This window comes from Falco naumanni, chromosome 1, assembly GCF_017639655.2.
Source record: "Falco naumanni isolate bFalNau1 chromosome 1, bFalNau1.pat, whole genome shotgun sequence".
Lineage (NCBI taxonomy): Eukaryota > Metazoa > Chordata > Aves > Falconiformes > Falconidae > Falco > Falco naumanni.
Window position 1 is genome coordinate 5,791,818 of NC_054054.1, and position 14,581 is coordinate 5,806,398.

Below are 14,581 nucleotides of genomic sequence, written 5' to 3' on the forward strand. Positions count from 1 at the left end.
AACAATGAATCTCCAGAAATTCCTCTTTTTCCCACTCTTCCTTCTTCCTTTCCCCCAGAGTCACATCTCTGATTTGAGACAATTTGTTAAAACTGTGACTGACTTGCAGAACTTTTGGTGTTGATGAAACTCAAGATGAAATTTCTGAAGGAAACTGAGTTTAACTAGTGTATATATTTTAATGCTCCTGGTTTAGTGCTGTCCAGAATGAAAGTGCCCAGTGAAGAGAGAGTAAAGCAGAGGAAGGTATGTGTAGGAGACTGGAGAAGATACTTCCTGTGTTTACTTTTAAAGCATTGATGTATAAAAATCCTTGTTTGTTTTTGGAAGGAGCCTCTGGAGGAAAACAACTGTGGGCAAGAACGTGCAAAATGTACAGCTAGAATTATCTGACTTTGTCCTGTCAAATGTTAAGCCAAACAGGAAGGTTTATTTTTCTCCCTTCTTTTTTCTTTTGGCAACTACTTCCCCAAGCTTCCTATGGGGTGGAAATGGGCAATAAATAGCAGGGTATCTAATGGCATCATTCCAGGCCTCCCAGCTACTGGTGTTGGCAAGGAAATGGCTCTCCTTTTGCTTCCTTCTTATTTTTAGAGTGCTGAGTTTTCAGGGGGCGGAGGGAGGGTCGGCTATTATCAGTGAGAGTCAAACCACAGCGGCTGCCTTCCGCAGAGCTCTTACCACCCTGCCAAACTGGAGGAAGTTGGAGTCATGTAATTCACACCGCTAGTGGTTTTGCCTTGAAAGCGAGACTTCCTTTAACTTTAAAATACATGCACATGTATGCAAAACTAAACTGTCTCATTCCTATAGAATCCCTGCTTTAAATACATTCACGATTTTGACTTTTGGCCTCTCCTTTCTTTCCCTGCTGCCACTTCTTCGAGTTTAAAAACACTCACTGGAGAGATGAATTGCAAACAGAACCAATGTTACTCTTGGAAAAGTTGCTTGAACTACGAGTCCTGGAGGACAGCGGGGTGAAAAAGATCTTCATGATTTGATGACTTCCATATAAAACCGATCTTCTCAAAAATTCTATTTCGAGCTTGGTGTACTTGAAGATTATTATGTCAGTCATGCAAACTATAGAAAATACAACTGGGTTTATGCAAAATCAAGGGGATTTGTTTGTCGTGGGGTGGTAGAAAGAACCAAAAATACCAAAGACTGTTTAAGTTTCAGATTTAAAGGTGTTTTTTCTGTGAAAATGTAAACATTATTCTTAATTTTTGCACAGAAATGCTTGATTTTCATTGTAAATTTGTAAGCCAGCTCAAATAATTTAGAATTCATTCATGTATGATAGGCTTGTATTTTTACTCAGCTGTGAAGCAAATCTTTAAACTAGAGAAGTTCAGCTTGGTTTTGATTTTGGCATGAACATTTCAAGCAGCCCTATTTCAACAAACTTAATGCAAGAACATTTTTTTTTTTTTTTCCCTGCTCTTTGCATATCCTGGACTTAAGGCAATCATGGCTGGAAGATCTGATCTCCAGTAAGTACCATGGGTTGCTCCTCCCCACAAGGCACATTCAGCTATACCAAATTCTTTTTGACTAATGTTTGAGCTGTTCTGAAGAGCCTCTGCTGATGGGGATTACACATCCACCTTGAGTAGCATCTTCCAGTTGTTAACTGGCATTCTCATTCCTCTGACAAATAAGTTCAAGCCAACAGTCAGTGGTTTAAAAAGGGGCAGGGATGGAAGAAAGGTTTTCCGAGGCTGTTTCCTGGCTATCTGTCTCAGATATGGCTTTAGCATGTGTCTTCTAGTAGGGGATGCTGTGGAGATACAGCATGCTAGCAGCCTACAAATACTGGATACAGTCATGGTACCTCCCCAGGAGAACTTCAGGAACCTCCCAGCTACGGGCATGTAAAGAGTCCAAGTCACTGCCTACGTCAGGTGTTATAGGTGAGGTAACCCCCAAGGTTTTCTGTTGTAATATCATACACAGCTTTTTATAGTTTTGCCAGACATTTCACACAGTGGGATGAAATTTTCAGTTATTTGAATATCCATCTTAGCCATGCCTTGAGCCAAAATACTTTGTCCTGCTCCCTCAGAAAGGCGAAGGGGATGGGATTTACTTTGAAAGAAGCCCGGTGGTAATACACAGGTGCCAGAAACTTCGTGCTTTGCAGCAGAACTCTTTAACTTCGTCGCAGGAGGAGACCTCGGTGTCAGAGGTTTAGAAATCGCTCTGCTCTGGATTGTATTCGATCAGGTTATATGCAAATATATGTTCTGAAATTTCTCCCAGCAAAGAAAAAAACTGATTCCTTGGAGCCTTGAGGCACAAAGCAAGGTATGATACTTGATACCAGAGGAATGGGTAAGGAAAACCCAGAGCAGATGTATCTGCTTATATAAGTTCAAGTTCTGTTGGCCCAGATTGCGCCATAGAGTTTAATCATGCTAGAGATCTTTCAAATGTGGCCTTGGTGGTTTTTCAAGAAGAATTTCGTAGTCACAAAGATGTTTCCACATGGTTTACTACGTCTGTGGTAATTGATCTAGTGCCTTGAGTACCTGTCAGTCTGGGATTTAGGAAGACCTTAGCTGAAGCACGGTATTTTCCAGTCACACGGTTCAAGCAGAATGGTTCCATAATCTGCAGTGGCTTGTTGTTTCATATAGTTTCCGATGGAAAGGCTGAAGAGGGCCCTGGCATTGATCCAGCCTTGGAAACTCACGATGCTGAACTGATAGTGGAAGTTTGTTTTCACTTGTGCTTTGTGTAGTAACATGCGAATGCAGACTCTAAGCAATGAGGTTTACCTCATCTGCTCTTGGTCTCCCACAGAAGTTCATTTTGAACCTGAGCACAGAGACATTTCAGGTTTTGTGCGATGACACTTTTGTACAAGCCTGTGCATTATACTCAATGTGATGTTGGTTTTTTTCTGGTAAAAAAATCCAATACCCTCAGCTATGAACAAGTAGGAATATTGCTACAAGATGATTATTATTTTTATTTTGATGAAAAAACTGAAAGACATTTCAAACAAATTAAAAAACCTAGTTAGCATGTTTATTCTGAGACCACTAAATGTATGCCCAGAAAAATCTCCATTGTCTAAGTACCAACCTGATTTCTGGAAGAATACAATCGAGTTGCTCTGTTATTACACTAAAATACTCCTGTTCTTGTTTTCTTGGCTCATTTTTGTTCCAAATGCACCTCCTCTCCAAGCAGAGTTTGATGCTATGGGCAGGTAACCACAATATATCCAATATAAACTTGCTTTACACTTAACTGAAAGTGTTCTGCTCTTTAGACTATATTAAAGATGGGATTTAATAGTCTTCTCTGCTTAGTTATCTTTCATATCCATTGTGTAATAGACTTTTGGAAAGTGTAAATTGATTTTATTACAGACTTTGCAGTATCCATAGTGAAATATTGCTTCTATCAAAGGCTCATTTATGACTGCAAGTTTCTTGTTATAACAAGATTTGTCTAACATATCTTTAAAGATTTAAGGACTCTTCGCCCTCTTCTTTTTGCCTCTGAGAGTCCTGGTTTACTGGGATAAAGCATGATGTTCCCTGAGTGGTAACATTAAATGTATTGTCCGCTTGGTGTGCTTGAATGGGAATTGTGGTAGAGTAACTCTTTTGGAAGTAGCTAATAAATCTCTTATTATTCTCAACATGGGTGCTGAGACAACAAGACTTGGAATAAAACATGTTTGGGGATAATGTATATCTCTGATATCCATGGATACTATGTTACAGGACCATTCTGAAATATGGTGGAATCTGTTAGGTTATTATCTGGCTAATTTTATGCCAAACACACAGTGCGTATTTTTCAACTTATTAATTTAAGATGTGGTCCTATATAGGAACATGCAGCTTTCTCTTGAATCCCATAAATATCACGTGTGCCTTAACTATGGCTTTGGAAATGAGCAATCTATATATAATGATCACTTCGATGACCTTCAGGGTGAAAATGTTTACAATTCAGAAAAAACAAGGAAAAGTAATTAAGATTTTTTCCCCTATTGGGATGACCTGATCTTATTTAATAAAACAATGTTTTACGAAACATATAAGCTGACATGCAAGTGTTAAATCTCTTTCAAATATATCTGTTGCCCTCTATAAAAAAACTGTTTTATGTGTATCCATGACAGCCAATAGTTAAAGTTTTCTTCTATGGGTATCATTTGGTCTTCTAACAGACATGGTGAGGCTTTGAGAAGCAATGTGGAAGATCATTTATTTTCACACTGTTTAACATCACAGTCCTTATCTTTCCGTAGAAACAGTCTGGATTTTCCCTAAGTGGAAATTTTCTATTAAAAGGTGAGTCTTGAAGTATGGTTAAGGAAGCAGCGGAGGAAAGAACATAAAAATATTCCCTCCTTTGTTTTTGTTGGATTCAGGAAGAGAACTAATTCTGCAGGGACAAACACAGTACTACAAAGCAAGGTATTATGGTTTATGCTGGAATCCCCAAGGTGGCCTGTAAAAAGCAGACAGAGAAAAACCTTTGGGAGAAAACATTGGTTGTGCTTGCTAGGAGATTGCTGCTGTTTAAGTGGCTGCTGGGGTGTGATGTGTGGATTATAAAGCAGGGGGAACGTACTTTTGCCGTATGACATCTCTGATGAAGTGGCTAAGAGCTGGTTAGACTGGGGTGCCTCAAACCGCTGACTTGATCTTCTGCAACTGGACTCATGTAGAACACCAATGGCTCCAGTGCTGCCATTCTCACGATTCCTAGGCAGGTTACATTTTAGCATGTAATTGGAGCTGTTGTTGCCACTGCACAGTCATTTTGGGGTCTTGTTCATCTGTTTTAAGACGTCCAAAAGAGACAGAGATAAGTCAGAAAGCAACCTTAGGAATAGAGGTATGGAAACCTGTATTGCTAGGCCAAATAATCACTGGTGTAGCTCCATTAGAGTTGGTGGAATCTTACCACTGAGAATTTGGCCCACTAATACCAAGTCCCAGCCCAACACCTGTATGGTCTGAAGATCTGTGTGGATGCATGTGGCTGGAAAGCTGCCTGGTGGGAAAGGGCCTGGGGGTGCTGGATGGACGTGAGCCAGCGGTGTGCCCAGGTGGGCAAGGCGGCCGGCAGCATCCCGGCTTGCATCTGAAATAGCGTGGCCAGCAGGAGCAGGGCAGCGCCCGTGCCCCCGTGCCCGGCGCTGGCGAGGCCGCCCCTGGAACCCTGTGGTGGGGTTTGGGCCCCTCGCTGCAGGAGGGACATGGAGGGGCTGGAGCGTGGCCAGAGCCGGGCAGGGGCTGGGGCAGGGGCTGGGGCACAGGGCTGGTGAGGGGCGGCTGAGGGACCTGGGGGGGCTCAGCCTGGAGAGGAGGGGGCTCGGGGGGGACCCCATCGCTCCCCGCAGCTGCCTGACAGGGGCTGTGGGCAGGGGGGGTCGGTCTCTTCCCCCAGATAACAAGTGACGGGACAAAGGGAAACGGCCTCAAGTTGCGCCAGGGGAGGTTTAGGCTGGGTGTCAGGAAAAGCTGCTTCACTGAAAGGGTGGTCAAGCACTGGACCAGGCTGCCCAGGGAGGTGGTGGAACCACCATCCCTGGAGGCGTTTAAAAAATGCGTAAATGTGGCACTTAGGGACATGGTGTAGGGGTGGGCTTGGCAGCGCTGGGTTAATGGTTGGACTTGATGATCTCAAAGGTCTTTTCCAACCTGAATGATTCTATGATACAATGCTGTTATGAAGTTGCTGGGCCAACATGTTTGGCTACGTCTAGCACTCTTGACTGCTGCTTGGGGTGGCTTAGATGTTAATGTATGAAAAGAGAACGGGGATCCATGAAGAGGGGCTGCAGTGTTAGGGAACAGAGACAGCATCTATCTGTACAGTTTCTTGCTTCAATTTTTATTATCTTCTCTTAGTCCCTTTTTAGTTTGGTAATTTTGATGTAGGTTTGTAGTCCAGGGGTTGCTAGCAAAATGGAGAACAAAGTTACACTGAGGAGATCAGACAGCTTAGATTTTAAAATATTAAAACTTGTAAATTCCAATTGAGCCGTTCCAATTGAGTTGTGTTTGAAAACAATTGGATGCTAAAGGATGTTTCTGCCCCTTGAAGGAACGCAAATATCTTCTGACAGACAGAAAGTCTGCCTGGCAATTACTCTGTTTGCATGCTATATGTGTATTCGCCTTCTGTAGAAGTGGAACTATTCAGAGGTTTGAAAGCTCCTGTATGCAGCACCTTTGTGCAGATTCTTTTTTCCTTCCCTATAATAAAAACAAAGACGACAGCCCTTGGGTGTGTCCAGAGATCTCAGTGACCTGAAAACAGTACAGATTTATGCTGCTGTAATTTATTTGAAGCCTTGTCACCTGGCTTTAGTTTTGCAGCGAGATGCTAATCTTCTCAGATTTTGTGCACTGTTAGTACATGTAAAAAGCTGTCCAAAATGTTGATACCAGCGTTATTTCATGACATTTACAATGAATGTTTCAAAACGTATTTACACTAGTTTGGAGTAAGTTTTACAAATTGACTTCAACCTTTGCAAATAATACTAGGAAAAGAGCCCAGGATAAACATTCAGGGTTTTGATTTTTGGATGTGTGCAGTACAGTGTGAACTGAGTGTGTAATAATTAAGTAAGAAGGTAGAAGCCCTGTGTGTTGAAAGGGATTTTTCCTGTGAGACTGGTTGGTTAATTTGGTCAAAAATCTGTGGGACAGGAGAAATAAACTTTTTGATGAAATGAAAAACTTAAATGAAAACTTTCCACTTGGGTTGAATTTCTAGGCTGTCTTCAAAAACACTAAAACTTACTGAACTGAGAAAAGGTTTTAGTTGCCAAAAACAAACAAAATTTAACTCTGTATATAAACTGGAAACTCCAATTAAATTGGAAATTGTTCATTTTCCTAAAATGCTTTTGTGTGGGTTGGGAAGTGGGGGTATAATTTCCTGACCAGCTCTAACACAGGCTTGCAGCCCTGCTGCTTTTTATACTTGTAGGCAGCCGGAACTGGTGACTAAGGTTTCGCTAATATTGCAAATTCTATGAGCTGGTTGTTTGTGAGCATGTAATTGACCTTTACTGGCAAAGTGATGTGAAGATAAGGAAAGAGAAAGGATAGATTTCAATTCACTTATTTTCTCCAGCTTGGAGGAATACACACCAATGCTGCCTCTTTTTTTTTTTTTTTTTTTTAGAAATCCTTTACGTGCAGTTTGTAGTAATTGTTTCAGTAGCACATAAAATAATTGTGTGTACCTGCTTAATTGCACAGGTAGGAACCAGAAGTTATTTAGCAAACATCTTCAGTATTGGGAAAAGTCCTTATCTGCAGTGATCTGGTAGTAAACAATACAGTCTTCTACAGAGAAGCAGTGTCCCTAATACTTTACCATCCATGGATTCAAAGGATGCTTTTCCTGAGCCGTATCTGGGAGGTGAAACAAAGATATGAAGCAAAAGCAGTTTCTCATTCCCTGCCATACTATTTGTGTTTTCTTAGGAAGTGGATTTTCTTCACAAGTAGAATTTGTCAATTTATCAATGATAAGTGGAAAGGGGGAAAAAAAAAAGCGTGATTTTTTTTTTTTTTTTTCATTCAAATTCTAGGGATATGCCTGCATGCAGCTAAGGTTGTGCACCTAAATTCTCACCTAGATTTGGACCACTGTAAATTTGGTAGTATCGAATGAAAATTACATTTTGACAGGCAAAAAAAGCCTACTTGAATGTTGACCCTCACTGGCAGTTTCCACATAATTCCTGATTTTGGCCAGTGACTTGATGTAGCTGAATGACACCAGACTTCAGCGTAAAGCTGCCAAGCACAGCAGTTGCAACTGTGCTTTGAATGGTACTGATTTCCAGTCAGGTAGATGTCACCGGGACCGAGAGAAACGCTGATGTTTACGAAGGGGAGGGGAGATAATATTTAGCCAGGGGAGAGGTGTAAAGCTTCTGCTGTAGCCATTTGCTGTCTTAAACACTCCAAATCTTTCTCAGTCGTGGAGTGGCAGAAGATCCAATCGTGCGTTTCTGTGGACTTCTTTCTAAATGTTCCATCCATAGCAGCATCCACAATGGCTCTAGTGACTGGAGAAAGTGTGTGTGCGCATACGTGTGTTACTACCACGTGGCAGAGTTTATATTGGTTTATATCCCTCGCTGATATGGATCAGTTTTGCTGGTCTAGATTTTTTTGGTGATAGGTTCTGAAGGCAGCGTCTGTGGTACAAAAGCAGGGTTATTTTTATTTTTCCTTCCATAGCAGGAAAGATTGAAGCATCTCTTTGTCTCTTTCCTTTGGGGTGAGAAGGAAGGACAATTCTGAAGTGCTGAATGTCCTTCACCTATGCTGAAGGCAGCAGTGGCAATGTCTTCCTTGTACTTGTAGGGCTGTGCCCAAAAAGCATTTTCATTTCAACATCGCCAAGGTAGGAGCTGAGAACAGGCTGTTTTTCTCATTGTGTTTATTCAGACGTCTCTCGTTTCTGAAGACTGGGTTCAGGAGCAAGGTACCGCACAGTCAGCTTCTCGACTTGCTGATGTTTGCACTCGCCTTCCCCTGTGACTCATTTCAAACACATCTCGTTCATTCAGGAGGGTAATTTTCTATTTCCACTTTGGTGCACTTCTCCTCCTCCTCCTCTGCCCCCTCCTTTCAGATCTAAAATGTCCTGTCAGCTGCTGTTTATCTGATGGTTCAAATGTCCATGCTTGGTTTCTTTTTCCCCGTCGCTACGGTTTCTCCTTCCGTTCCAAAGGCTGTTTTAGTTGTCATTTCTATTCCCCTGTCAGCAGCATTCTTCATCGTCTCTGGCTCGGGCAGTCTGTCTACATGGTTTTCTTTAGAGGTGTTTTTGTGCTAAATGAGTGCCTCCTAGGAAGCCCAATGTAGCATAACATAATTAAGTGACAATATATGAGGTGCCAGTCCTTTACCAGGCAGTTAATGACTGGCTGGAAGATTTACAGGCATGAGGTAGAGTCAGAGGAAATTTAGCACTCCAGCTTGCAGTTGAATGATAGGTAGAGGGTATTTGAATGCTCCTGTATACCAAATAGATACTAGTTTAATCTTAGCCAGGGGTCAGCTTGCTTATTTCTGTATTATATTGCATGAATGTTAAACTTATGAAAGCTGGAAGATGTTACACGAGACCATTCCTTTTGGTGAGTGGGTTGTCTTGATAAGGTGGAGGGTAGCAGCAGCCTTCATTTTCGTTCCATATCTTCCAGGATTTGCGTGGCTACATCTGGGAAGATTTTACTCAGGGTTCTCACTGTTTCTCCTCTTCGTTACTTTCATCGTAATGCAGTGTACGCTCATGATCTCCCCAAAATAGCCTGTGTATTCTTTATCCCTTATGCTTATGAGCTTTGCCTTAGTGTGCACTGGAGGTCATGCCTTCCGCTTTGTGATCTGTGTGCCAATGCCTCAGGCAGGACAAAGAAAAGTGTTTCCTAGCCCTGCAGACAGTTTGTGCATGCTTCTGTTGTCTTCAGATTCCACTGTTTTCTAGACACAAATCGATCATCTAGCTCTCTGGCAATCCTTCACAGCTTGCAGAAGTGAAGTAAAGGGATGTCAAAAATAACCTTCTGCTTTGTTATTTTTAGGTATCTAAATACTGTAAATGGATATATGTATCCCATTCCCCATTTGCCCCTTTTGCAGCCCACATGGAAAGAAATATGAAGATTGTTTACCTTGGTTTGGATCTTACTTTACATATTTGAAATGTTTCCAATGGGTTCTATACTTTTAAACGTATTAAATATGAGTTTTCAAGGCCAGGGAGAATTCTGCTAGCAGGACTTGTGGAAAGCACGTGCATGTGGCACACAGAACATTGGTTAAGTGGTATCTGTTCACATTTATCATTTTAAAAGATGAAGAGGAAAAAACAATCTCATTGAAACAATGTCTCCAAGATTACTCCAGGTAGGGTAGCAGATCTTTCTAATTTTGCCTTTTTTCTTTACCCCCCCTAGCTCACTAATGTTTTCACTCATGAATCTTTTTTCTTTTTTTTTTTTTTCCCTTCTTTTTTTTTTTCTTCTTCCCTCTTTTTGGTAGCAGATTACTGTGGCCACTAAGAGGTACTGTTGATACAGCTCTAGTTACCACGGTTTAGTTGCTGGAATAGAGACGTTTTTGTGTACTCTTTGCGTATTTTAGCAACTCTTTCATTGTATCCTTTTATTTGTTGTTGTTTGGTTTTGTTTTACATGAGTAGGCTGTTTATGTTAGCTTAAATATTCACTTAATTTTATGCTGTTCAGCTTCATGCGCATGTACAAACCACGTGAATGTAATGCACAGTCAATACAGAGTGAGTACCTGGCCCAGCTGCTGCTGCTGGAGGTGCCAGATGCTTTACCTGGTTGTCAGACCATGCTGATAACATGTTGTTGTGCCTTTTATTATGCCTGAGGGTGATGTGCAGGCACTCTGCACCTGTTTGCAAACATATGCCCCATCCACAGATCACCTTCTGCTCCAGAAAACTGCTTGAGCAGCATTTTCTTCCCTCCAGGCCTTTAGGAAAGGGACACTTTCCCTAGAAACTGCAGTGGCATCTTTCTTGGTGTGTGGTGTAGTTTCTCTGTAGAGTTGGGTGGTTTGCTGAGCTGAGTGAGATTATGCTATGCCAAAGAAGGGAGTACTGAGCATCCCTGAGGGAAGGGTACAGGCTCCTCCAGGGCTGCTCGTTTCAGGGCTTTTGATGATAGGGGCTGGTATATCCAGAAGGGTATCCAGTCTTCTAGACTTGATTCAGAGCAACCCCAGCTTCTTCTTTTGTCTGGTCACTAAGCCCTGCAGCAAGCCCTGCAGTTATGGGACCAAGGGTTTGCAGACCTGGTCAGCAAGCTGGTGACTTCTTGTTTCCGGAGAGACACGTATTAGGGAAAGTTACGTTATTCCTACTTTTGTGTCTGACTAGATGATCTTCCTATCATTTGCTGTGGCTCCTTTCAGACAGGAGAATTTGGATTTGTATTTTGTTTTTAAGTCTGTGTACTAATTTCTGAGACTTTGAGAGAAGCTCATCTAGACTGCTGTCTTTGAATATGAAAATTTGGGGAGCTTTTTAAAATTCTTTCCTTTCCTGCCATTTCTTCTGTAACATTCCCTGAATTTATTCTGAATAAATTGAGCCAGCTTCTCAGTCTGAAGGATTTTGGATAATCAGGTTGGAAGGAGTGATAGGTACCACGCTGATACTGCAGTACCATTCTGGAGACACAGCACACAAAGCAATCCATCAGTCAGGTGCCGGTACTACCGATTGCTGTCCTTGAAACTGCTCCGTGTTGGCCTGCCTAGCCTGGCACCGCGCTGTGCTGGTCTCTTCCTCCAACCTTGTTGTTCTTGCTGCCCAGATAGCCTTGGAATGAGTTTCTGTTCTGTGAAGGTTCAAGTGGCTTGTGCTGTGTGAGCGTTGCCTTGCAGGGCACTCACCACTGTGCTGTCCGTGCCCTGTTCATCCCAAGGGAGCCAGGACACTGCTCCAGTTTCTCTTCTTTGTTGCTGCTATTTTGAGTGACAGGTTGTGGAGCACTGTTCAGCTGTGCAGAACAGCTTTGTCTCGAGGGCTGCGTTTCCTCTAGCAGTGGGATGAGCGCTCTGCTGTGCTGGGGTTTCCTGCCTCCCTCAGCTGTCAAGCTTCACCCTTAAGAAGACATTTTGTGGGATGTACTGAGTTTCTCAGTGCGCTTGTAAGGGTTCCGCTATAAACTGGCTGAATACAAATTTGTTATTAAATGAATGTCTGCAGATAGCCATTGGTTACCGTAAGTTATGTATTAAATGTTTCTTGGTGGTGCTTGTACTGGAGACATCAGAGATGCGTGGAGAGCGTTTCCTTGGTGTTAACTTATTGTTGCTACTTTCTGTTTGTGAAGTAGTTGATTTCTGGTCTTTTATATTAAGCAGTATTATTTTTATCTTGGTTTTCTCTCTGAGCTCCATGAAAAAAAAGTCATAATCCAAATGAACACCTTTGAGAACTACTTCTGCTATGGGAAGAAGTTGGAATATTTTCCAAAGGTTTAAGTAAAAATATTTGTGAAAGTTTAGTAAAGAGAGCTTTAGGAGCAAGTCTTTGCAGGTTGTCCAAGTGTCACTAAAGTGCCATTGAAACATGCTGCAGACTCAGATACATGCTGGTATGTAGATGCCTAAGTCCTACTGAATCCAGCGATGAACTGGCTTGCAGATTTCAGCTTTGGACACTTTAGGGAACTCCTTCCTTTTCCCTTCTCCCATCTTATGTTTGTGGGTGCTTACAAATAATATGAATTGTCAGCTCTTAAAGAAATGACAGATTGCTGTGGATCTCTGCTTTCTTTCAGGCTGACTCTGTTTCTCCTACCAGTATATCCTGGACCTTTTTACGATTGGTTTTCAACCCCATGCGTTCAATCCCTCTCATTTAGCATCAAACTTCCTGCGTTCATTTTGCATCGTCTTCATTAGGTTGCTGTATGGCATAGTGGGATTTCCCTTGGTTTAATTGTGTGATCATGAGTAACATCTGAACCTCCAGGAGAGCCATACACTCATAGGAAGTGTGTCCAAGAATTTAATTGCTGAGTGTGCGCATGTGTATATCGCTGCCCTCTCCTGCGTAAAATAGTTACTGCTCCAAGATGTGCCTCGGAGCAAATTTTATTGAGAAACTAACAACTGTGTCATTCCTCCTGCTGAAGGAAAAGGGTCTGTGGCCTAGGGGATGTTCTGTCTGCTGTTCCTGTGAAGCTCAGTGCCAATGATGAGCTGTGATGGAATAATCCTCTGCACCTTCAAAAAACCAAGGGAGAAAAGGGGGAGGACTTCACCTGGGTTTCTTTCAAAGCAGGTTAGAGCGTAGCTATTGAGTTGGTATGGATTTATTATTAAAAGTAGTACTAGGAATAAAACAATGTTTCTCTACGGCTTGTCTTAATGAACATGGGCACAGCATTCTTCCCTTGGGAAACACTACTGGGCATTTCTATCATATTTTCATAAAATGGAAAGGACTATTTGGCTATCCGATGCACATGGGCCTAACTGGCCCAAATAAAGTCATCTAAATTACAGAGCTGGAGGTCTGAATCTGAAATTGCCCCAATTACAACTGCTTGGCTCTAGGATTTTGAAGTAGAACTTTAGAGACAGCATGGCCAGATCTGAAATTCAGAGAAGTTCAATGCATGTTTCCACAAAATTAAGAGTCTTCTGAACTGAGCTCATTTCTAATTGCGGCTGGAAAGGGCTCTCATAAATCTGAGTGCTCTTTGTTACTTTCTGGATGATTTGCTATCTGTTGCCATATGTCTATAGGACATTGTTGAAACCAACCGAATCATAATGTCTGTAAATGTTAGGAGGCATATTGACCAGCAACAGAAAGTTAGGAGTGATCACAGAAGCAGCAGAAATTCTCTTTAGTTCGAAGACTATGAATAAAACAGCTGTGCGAGAGCCACAGGGCAGGAGCTCCAACAAGAGAGCGCCAAGTAGGGGACCAGATGGCTTGCTGGACTGGTGAAGCGTATGAAGTCATTCGCCCGTAGGTCATGAATTCAAGTGCTGCTCAGGGTTTTACGCTGGCTGAAAGCTGTAGTTATCTGCAGTGGAGCTGGACTGGACTTTGAGGTGCTAGCATATAAAACTAAGGAAAAAAAAAAAGGCCCCTAATGAGTGAAGAAGCAAAGGCTAGAACTGATGCGAAGGGCTAGATTGCGGAAGAGTTCTTGGCCCATTTGATACAAAGTGTTTTGCAAATTGGTCTGCTTATTTTCAGAGTAAAGCTAGACTCCTTTTCAAAAACAAAACAAAAAAGGGTGGTGGTGTTGTCCTGATTTACTAGCACTGACTCGTATCTAGCACCCTTTGATTCCTTTGTCAAAAGCTTCATCCAAGACTGAAATGTATGGGCTGGGACAAATTTAGCGTGGAATGTACTTTTTTCCCCCATTCTTTCAGTTTAGAGTTAGGTGTGGGAAATGGGTATAATCAGTCTCCTAAAATTCAGACAAGCACTTGGTCTGTTTATTCTGTGTGAAATCAAACTTTTTCTTGTCTGGAGTCAAGAGAGTGGTAGATGTGATGTCTCTTTCATTCAGAACAGATATTCCTAAATGAAAGGAGGCTCGAGGCTGGATGAAACTTGTATTTTTTAGCAATTGAATTTTGATTGTAGGGGCTGTTTCTCCAAAGTCTGTATTCACAGAAGGAGGAGGGAGGTAATAGTAACAGAGGGTGAAATGGAAAATGTAACTTTGAATGGTTTGTATGCTGGGTCTGAATTCACTGGAGTGGGGATAGAGAAGAGGCTGTTGACACCATTCTCCTGCTTCGCAGCTGGCCTTTAGCAGCTTCCCGTTTTGTGAGTGCTGGGTGGTGCTGAGGTGTGCTGGAGGTGCGTGACTCTCTCAAGGACACTGTGCAGGCATAGAGGCAACCATGAGGGCAAAATGGAAGGGCAAAATGCCACATAGCCCATGGATGTGGAGGTTTAATCTCCACGATCACATCTGGGCTGTGCCTCATGTGCAAAGTATGCGAAGCGGCCTTGGCTTATCATTTGTGATCTCTGCGTGGAAAAT